Here is a 9,428-nt window from a genome sequence, read left to right on the forward strand (position 1 = left end):
ATGTTATAGTTCTGATAACCACGTGCTGCCTTTGGACTTGGTTCTCTCCACCAAGGTCCAAAGCGACTTGTCATCCATTGGGTGATCCTTTAGTAGGAATATCCTACACCCCATGACTCATTAGTGTCATAAAAGCGCACATCTCACTCATGGAAGTCCATAAACCTGAACTTATATCACAAAGACTCCAACCAACCTTGAATCCATGGCCCCCATAGTTTCGCTCTCTCTGTTGGTGAATATTATCTCTCGACTTCCAACTTAACCGAACTCACTGCGAAAATGGTTTGCTTGAGGGGTGCTTAATTCCTACAGTGGCTGCCCTTACTTGTAAGAACGATGTTGTCTGGATCCACTATGTGGTTAAGACAACTCTATGTTGTCTAGGCCTACTACGTGATCTCCACAGAGGCATGCTTGACATCTAGAATTATGGTCATGGGAGGCTGGGTCATAGGTATATCATCTCGTACTGGGCCTTAAAAAGAAAATCTCATGTACTTTTCTAAGGGTTGGACGTCAGGCGCTCTGCGGAGTCACATTTTTGTCTTCCTAAGGCCAATAAACTAAAACATGACCCCTCTCGGCCTCCTCACAATAACTCGAATCTAGCATCAACATACAGAGGGAATGTTCACTTTTAACACCCTAAAGCGTTAACCCAAAACATACATCAAGTTCTTACTGGCATTACATCATATCATAACCTGCTAAACAAGGTTAGACAGCGTACCTAGTCGTGGCGAGGTATGTCGTCAAGCTGAGTCACAGAGGTGTACGACTCTCTATCCTAGAAAAAAGTCTACAGAATCAAAACCCGACTGCTCTGATACCAATCTGTCACGACCCGATTTTCGAGGCTTCGAAGAATCGAACTCGTGACTAAAAGGACAAAATCGAAAACAAACAAAAAGAAAATAAAAGGAAAGAAAAGCAAAGTAAAAGGATAAAAATACCATTCAATTAAAACAAAAGAGAAAGAAGATTTGTTTCGAAAATATTACAAAGGAAATTGCAAATGTAAAAATGAAATACAAAATTAAAATCAAATATTTCAAATGGAAAATACAATTATGAAGAAAAATACAAAAGACTCTAAATATGAAAACGAACAAAGGACTCTAAAAGACCGACCAAGGACTGACGCTCCGGATCGACACCCCTCTGTGACTGCACAGCTCTCGAACACCTCCCCGTATCGACTGGTACCTGAAAAAAAAAGGGGAGAAAGGGGTGAGTATAAAAATATACTCAGTAAGCAGCCTACTTGTAGGCTCTTTTCGCATCCTTATCTTGGTAGGTAACCACGATCTTTCTCGGGTTTCTAAGGAGAGTGATCTAAGCTACAACTCTCCTTTCTGTATCATAAAAGGCTTGCCCATCTTATGCAGTGAAATGATCAGTGTCCTGAGGTGAGGCGCGACCTCATAAGCAAATCTGAGGGGATCGTATGGCTGGATCTGAATACGTGACTCTCTCTCTGAACATCATCCGTGGAGGTTAACTGACGACCCTCACACGGGACCATACATCCACAAAACGGGGTGCGACCCCCTATGTGCCGGTCAGCTACTGAGTCATCCTAAGTGGCTCCACGTCCCCCGCTCAGGGACGGGTTTCTACGGCCCAGGAGTCCTGTTCAGAAGACCCCTTAGCTATCACCACTAGGCCTGGGCACCTGTCACACTTCCCTATCCGGATCTGCAAAGCTCAACGATCACCGTACCGGAGCTCTGTCTCGACGGTATGGTATCGGAGGAGAGAGGGAAGTGGAGGTTCTGATGACACTATCTTCACTGCTCAACTCTAGCGGGCTACCTACAGTTACCGTGGTGACCTATTATTCTTTCTAGGGTGGAACTTGGTGCCTTAGACTTAGATTCGTGTTTCTCTAGGATTCTCGTGTCTGGTGTCACAAACCTATCGGGTTTGGAATTCTTGGTTCTGGTTCCGCCGGTAATCATTTTGCGGGTCTAATTGCATGGTATTCTAGAGGTTCCCCAATCTAGGGTCTCGTCTAGCCTACTTAGCCATAAGCATCCTAATCTAAGCTCATAATTTCTTCCTATTCATCAAGAAAGATAATATAAGCAATCATCATACAATAGAGTTTACACGCAGCAGTTCATGCAAAATTATCAAACATGCTCAACGGAAAGATAACGTCCATCTTTACCCGGAGCGCAGATTTCACAAGTTTCCCAACCTCCTCATGCATACATACATTATCAGAGTTCCAATCAAAACAGATTTTTAATACACATCTTGTATCTAGCTTTCCATAATCATCCCATATTCGCAGTTTCTATAATAATATGCTAAGACCGGCTAGCTAGTTTCATAGGTGGTAGCATGCATGCTTATTCCTAGCGGTTCCTACAAGTACTGCTCGTGGGAATCCAAATGGCTACTTACTTGGTTGACGCGTGCCTTCCCAAGCTCGAATTATTTGCCGGAAAAGGTTCCAAAAATTCTGGAATTTCCTTGATAGGTCCTAATTCACATAAAAATAGGATCAGAGTTGAAATCGGTGCGAAAAACAAGCAAACGGAGGTCGAACGGAGGGAAAAAGATCAACCATGCGCCTACACGTGCCTGCACGCACCCTGGAGGGTGCTTTACGAGTGGCTTTCTACGCGCGCGTGTCCACGCGCGGCTTCCCGCGCAGTCGCGGGCCAGCGGCCAGTTCAGTTTGGTGTTCTTGGGTCGCGTGTGGAGCGCCGGATCAGACTCGGGTTGACGCGAATCCGCGCCCTAACGCGTGTCGACTAGCCAGTGGGGCACGCCTCCCCAACCCGCAGTCGCCACGTGTCACTCGTCGGTCCTGCCGTGCTCCTCCATACGCCGGCCAACGCGTGGCAGCAAGGCCTCTTCTCTCTCCTCTTGCGTTTTTCCAAATTTTCCAGAAACGTGAGTTTTTGGCGTTTTCGATCTATTTTCTTCCGATTTTCTTATCTTTCAATCCGTAATCCATATCAACAAAGTTCCTACACGCAAATTGTAGATCTCATATTCTACTTCTACAATATATTTTTCGTTTATTTTTTTTTTTCTTGAACACAGGATGAGTTAAGGCCGTCCAAATATATGGAACAACTCACATTTTCTGTTTTCCGGAATGAGTGGATTCCACCACCCGAACTCCTTTTCCAGCACTGAGAGAAGTATTGCTTCGATGTTTCTTGCCTTGGATTCGATCTCCAATGGCGATTTGTCATCTATGTTCTTCCTCTCTCCCAAACCCTAACTTATTCTCCTTTCTCCATTCTCTCTCTCTTTTTCTTTTCTTTTCTCTCTCTTTCTTCCTGGAGCCCAAACAACTAGACCCCTTGGATAAGAGGAGGGGCAAAAATGACCATTTTGCCCCTATGTTGTTATTTTTATTTTATTTATTTATTCTATTTATTTATTCATCTAAAAATTCGAGTATTACATGTTGAGTCTTTCAAACAGAATCAAGAAGCCGAGGTTAAGGTTTCTTCCTTCTTCTTCTTCTTTTCTTACTATAAAATCTGGTTAAGGAATCTTTCGTTGAGCCTTTGTTTACAGGAGAGTGAAAGACTGAAATGACCTCTTTAATAGGGAATAGCGGAAAAGAAAAGGCAATGGAATTGCTTTACCTTGTGTTTGAATAGTTCAACCCTACGAGTTCACGAATAAATAGGTTTAGGATAATGCAGAGGAAAGGTGCGAAGCAGCTCGACGAGAAGAGTTTACGAGGTGAACGGGCGAAGCCGTGAGACCGGTAGGGAGAAGATAATGAGTCTTGCTTGAGTCTTTCAATTGGGATTGAATTCATTTACTCGACTGTATATATAAGGTAATTGAGCTTGATAAGATAAGGAAACAACTACAAGGGGAATAAGATTCGGATTACCTTGTTGATCGAATATCTCAAGGCAAGAACACTTGATTGAGATTCGAATCACTCCACAAGCAAGATCGATCATGTCTAGCTTGAATGATTCTTGTTGATCAAATATCTCAAACACTTGTTTGAGATTCGAATCACTCCACAAGCAAGATTGATCATGTCGAGCTTGAATGATTCTACATGCAATCTAAACTACATAGAATTGCAAAGAAACTTAGCCATTGGCTAAAGAAAAGCACAAATGCTTCTTTTTATATATTTTCCAAGTCTACCTTACAAATACAACATACATGGCTTTATATAGCCTCAAAAATGAAACTACTAAAGGTATTCCAAGAGTTGTAACATTCCTACTTTATGGCCATAATTAGCCATTATGTAAATGTAACCGAAATTAAATAAAAAGTCTTAAAATACAATAACTCTAAATTACTCTAAATTGTAACCCACCCAAAATTTACAACAATCAAACTTCATTCTTCTTCAATGTAGCATGAATTGAAACATCTTTTGATAATTTTGACAACCTTTTCTTCACATCTTCATTGAAGTATATTGTATGATTGATGTCTCTTGGTTCATATCATTCTCCACTTCTTCAAGAGGATTCGTCCTCGAATCTATTTGTGAAACTTTGCTGCAAAAAATAAGTTATGGAAATACGAAGGACCTCACAACACTCTCCTCACGAGTATACACTCAAGGAAATTTTAGGACACTCTTTTTACACTCATTTACACAAATGAAGCTCTCATTCTCACCTCTCAAAATTTTAAATAGAGCAAAGATTGAATTTTGAACTCTGGGTCGATTAAAAACTAAAAAGATGAAAATAAATAAAAATCAAATTGAAAAGAAACGCAAAGGAAACATATATCCGATCTTGAGCCTGAAGCTCTGATACCAAATGATAAGATAAGGAATCACTACAAGGGGAATAAGATTCGGATTACCTTGTTGATCGAATATCTCAAGCCAAGAACACTTTGTTTGAGATTCGAATCACTCCAGAAGCAAGATCGATCATGTCTAGCTTCAATGATTCTTGTTGATCAAATATCTCAAACACTTGTTTGAGATTCGAATCACTCCACAAGCAAGATTGATCATGTCGAGCTTGAATGATTCTACATGCAATCTAAACTACATAGAATTGCAAAGAAACTTAGCCATTGGCTAAAGAAAAGCACAAATGCTTCTTTCTATATTTTCCAAGTCTACCTTACAAATACAACATACATGGCTTTATATAGCCTCAAAAATGAAACTACTAAAGGTATTCCAAGAGTTGTAACATTCCTACTTTATGGCCATAATTAGCCATTATGTAAATGTAACCGAAATTAAATAAAAAGTCTTAAAATACAATAACTCTAAATTACTCTAAATTGTAACCCACCCAAAATTTACAACAATCAAACTTCATTCTTCTTCAATGTAGCATGAGTTGAAACATCTTTTGATAATTTTGACAACCTTTTCTTCACATCTTCATTGAAGTATATTGTATGATTGATGTCTCTTGGTTCATATCAGAGCTTCTCTTTCTTTTACTATTTATTCTTTCGGATAGGTTACGGCCGGAGTTGTACTAGTTTTCGCTTGAATTGACTCTCCTGTAAAGGCCAGGTGATTAAGCGAAGCAGCTTTACTGGCAGGTTCAGGATAATGTTTGTTGAGTTGAGTCTTTCCTTCCGAATGCATTACCTCGTGCTTGAAGGAAAAGGTTTCGGGTTGAGTCTCATTCATCGGGAGTTTTGGCTTTGGTTACAGTTCAAGAATCCATACGTTCAAGCAAGAAGGGAAGGGACAGGCAGTTCAACCGACAGGGGAAGGAAAGTGACAGGCAGTTCAATCGACAGGGGAAGGAAAGGAGTTTACAAGCAAGAGAGTCAGTCAATTCAATTAGATAGAATAGGTTCAGTAGTTCAGTCGAATTAATCAATCTTTCTTACAGGGGGGAGTAAGTGAAAGAAGGTTCCGACTCCGGTTCAGTAGTTCAGTCGAATTAATCAATCTTTCTTACAGGGGGGGAGAGTAAGGGAAAGAAGGTTCCGGCTCCGGTTCAGTAGCTCAGGTAATATAGTAGTTCAGTCGAATTAATCAATCTTTCTTACAGGGGGGAGTAAGTGAAAGAAGGTTCCGACTCCGGTTCAGTAGTTCAGTCGAATTAATCAATCTTTCTTACAGGGGGGGAGAGTAAGGNGTTCAGTCGAATTAATCAATCTTTCTTACAGGGGGGAGAGTAAGTGAAAGAAGGTTCCGGCTCCGGTTCAGTAGTACTCCATTTCTTCTTTAACAGTAAAGAAAGATCATTAATCTTTCATCTCCCTTGATTAGACTATCTCTTTTCTTTATTCTCGGTAATAAATAGGTAAAGTAGTTCTGTTCTGTCTCATTCATCTGGAGTTTCGTCTTGACTTCCTTTAACATTACCGAGTTCAATCAGTCTCATTCAAATAGCTTTACCGAGGGAAAGAAGAATCGGCCAGGAGAAGAGAAAGAAAAACGAGTTCAAGAATAAATAGTGAAAGAATAACTCACACGAACTTCAGGTCATATCGGGGAAGGGCAGGCAATTCAATTGTTCAACCGAGTTGTAGAGGTTCAGCGGAAGGTTCAGTAGTTCAGTCTCATTCTGGCTTCTTACAGGCAAGAGAGTACGTCAGTTCAATCCAATCCGATCAGTCAGGTAATATCGGGGAAGGAGTTCGGTTTCTTCTTCATTTACAGTTCAAATAAATAGGTTCAGGTTCAGGTGATTATCATATCATAGCTTTACCTTGTTCAAGAAGGTCAGTAGTTATTAAGTTCAGTCTCTCTCTTGCCTTTCACATTACCTCTAAAATAGACTAAAATCCCGGGAAAGCATAAACTCTCATTCATTTCAGCGGCTTTCCTTAGTTCAAAAGAGAAATGGCCCAAATGGGAAAACAAACGTCAATTGAATTTATTGAAGCTACTTTCCTTAGTTCAAAAGCTATTACGAAACTTTATAGTCGTCTCTAGCATAAACTTTCATTAATTGAAGCAGCTGCTGTTAGTGAAAAAGCTCGTACGACACTTTACAGTCGTAAAGCATCAACTCTAATTAATTTCCTATGCAGCTGTTAGTGAAAAAGTTCAATGGCCAAAAAAATAGACAGAGGATAGAATAGAATTTGATAATTCATGGTCTTTACAGGAAAAGGAGTGAAATCAGTCAAAGGTTTTCTCTTTCTTCTTGACTGACAGTTCCGGAGAATGAAGAGAGAGTTGAGTCTTGACTTTCAACACTTGAAGGTGAAGGAGTGAATGAAAGAAGGGGGAATCCATGAATTAGCTACTGAATGAACCTATTTACCGAGTTCGTGAAGTAGTTCGTTTGATTAATCCTTCGTTTCGTCTTGACTTGATGAATAAAGAGAGGCAATGGAATTCTGAGACCGACAATGAATAGGTTCAGGAGATCAGCAATGAGACAAGGAAGAAGAGGAGAGGGAGTAAGTATAAGTATAAGTAGCTCGACTGACTAGAAGAGGAGCAGGAGAAAGAATCAATCAATAGGGAAAGGGGTTTACCGTGAAAGAAGGTTCAGGTTTAGGAAAAGGAGAATGAAGAAAGAATGAATCGAGAGGATTGACTTACAGTGAAGGAGAATGAATGTTTCATCTTTCCTTGTTCAATCAGGTTCAGGATTAGAGTAAAGAATGAATAGGGTCAGGATCCAAAAGCCAGCCAGTCGAGGGGAAGGAGCAGGAGCAGGAGCAGGAGCAGAGCTGGGAGACCGAGTTCAACACCCACCCATTTCTATTCCATTTACCGAGGAAGTAATAGTCCAGGAAGAAGTTTACTGTTCAAGAATCAATAGGCGAAGGAGTTCAACAGCTCAACCGGAAGGGAGAGAAGTGAAAGCAAGCAAGCAAGCCAGTTCCTTCCATTCCAACCCAGCAAGAAAGAAAGGATCTTGAGTAGTTCAATCAAGAATAAATAGGTGAAAGAAGGATCGTTAATCTTGAGTTTCGTCTTCCTGTTCAGGATCATTAAAGGTTGAGGCTAATTAATAAGAAGTAGTTCTCTTTTACCGTTCAATCCGGGAGAGTCAAAAAGTGAAATCAGGGACAAGTTCAGTAGTTGAGCCTCTTTCCTCATGAATCAATTACCTCCCAAATGAATGAATAAATAGGGAGAGGAGTCAACCAACTCGAATGAATAAATAAAATAGGGTCAGGATAATGAAGAGGAAAGGGGCCCGGCCAAGCAGCAAGACGAGAAGAGGAGAGGGACGAAGCAGCTAGACCGAGGTTACCTACGGAAATAAGTTAAGGTCATATTGGAAAAGAAAAGGAGCTTGGCTTGACCTTCTTCTCATCCAACCTATTTCCCTTGTGTTTAAAGGAATAAATAGGGTACGGTGTCCAGGAGAATTCATTCATCCTTCTTACAGGCAGTCGAGTAANTTGAGTAGTTCAATCAAGAATAAATAGGTGAAAGAAGGATCGTTAATCTTGAGTTTCGTCTTCCTGTTCAGGATCATTAAAGGTTGAGGCTAATTAATAAGAAGTAGTTCTCTTTTACCGTTCAATCCGGGAGAGTCAAAAAGTGAAATCAGGGACAAGTTCAGTAGTTGAGCCTCTTTCCTCATGAATCAATTACCTCCCAAATGAATGAATAAATAGGGAGAGACGTCAACCAACTCGAATGAATAAATAAAATAGGGTCAGGATAATGAAGAGGAAAGGGGCCCGGCCAAGCAGCAAGACGAGAAGAGGAGAGGGACGAAGCAGCTAGACCGAGGTTACCTACGGAAATAAGTTAAGGTCATATTGGAAAAGAAAAGGAGCTTGGCTTGACCTTCTTCTCATCCAACCTATTTCCCTTGTGTTTAAAGGAATAAATAGGGTACGGTGTCCAGGAGAATTCATTCATCCTTCTTACAGGCAGTCGAGTAAAAGAGTGTTTGAATAACGAACAATCACGAAACAAGGGGTTAAGGAGAATGATGCTTGAGTTCAGTCTTAGTTTACTACCAGGAAAGAAGAAATAGGAAAAGGAGCGAAGCTTAGAGACTGTAAAGGAGAGGAGTGAAAGGAGGGGAAGGAGTTCAAGCAAGAAGGATTTCATATCCGAGTTCACTCTCATTCATCTTTCTTACAGGAGAGTTTCTGTAAATGAAATTTAGGGCATAGCGAGGCAGGGGAGAAGCCAGCTGCTTTACCGTAGAGTCACTCAAAGAGTGAAAGCAAGAAAGGAGAAGAGAGTATAAGCGGAAGGGGTTCTCTTGAGTCTTGAGTTGAGTCTTTGTTCACAAGAACTTCCTTCTCATAACGAACTTCAGGGAATAAAACACAAAGCTAAAGCTAGCTCGGCCGGCTAAGACAGAAGGTAACAAACCTTTGAAGGAGTGAAAGAAGAAATAGGAAAAAGAGAATGAATTTTGCTTTCGTTTCGTCTTAGTTAGTTTACAATAAAAGAAGAAATAGGAAAAGGAGTTCAAGAAGGATTTCGGAGAGAAGCGGCTTTACCTAGTTCAATGACCTCAAAAATAAGGAGAGGTTCATGAGCTGATCTTTCT

General features: G+C 40.6%; 1 long non-coding RNA gene across 1 annotated transcript; it reads right to left on the reverse strand.

Annotated features, from left to right (window-relative positions):
- Positions 1–939: 939 nt before the first annotated feature.
- On the reverse strand, positions 940–2,574 carry LOC111784656. The gene is made up of 2 exons (XR_002813574.1): positions 2,416–2,574; positions 940–1,209 (listed from the first exon to the last, which is right to left on the reverse strand). It is a non-coding gene; the product is annotated as an uncharacterized LOC111784656 (long non-coding RNA).
- Positions 2,575–9,428: the final 6,854 nt, after the last annotated feature.

This window comes from Cucurbita pepo, unplaced genomic scaffold (assembly GCF_002806865.2).
Source record: "Cucurbita pepo subsp. pepo cultivar mu-cu-16 unplaced genomic scaffold, ASM280686v2 Cp4.1_scaffold000254, whole genome shotgun sequence".
NCBI classification, from domain to species: domain Eukaryota; kingdom Viridiplantae; phylum Streptophyta; class Magnoliopsida; order Cucurbitales; family Cucurbitaceae; genus Cucurbita; species Cucurbita pepo.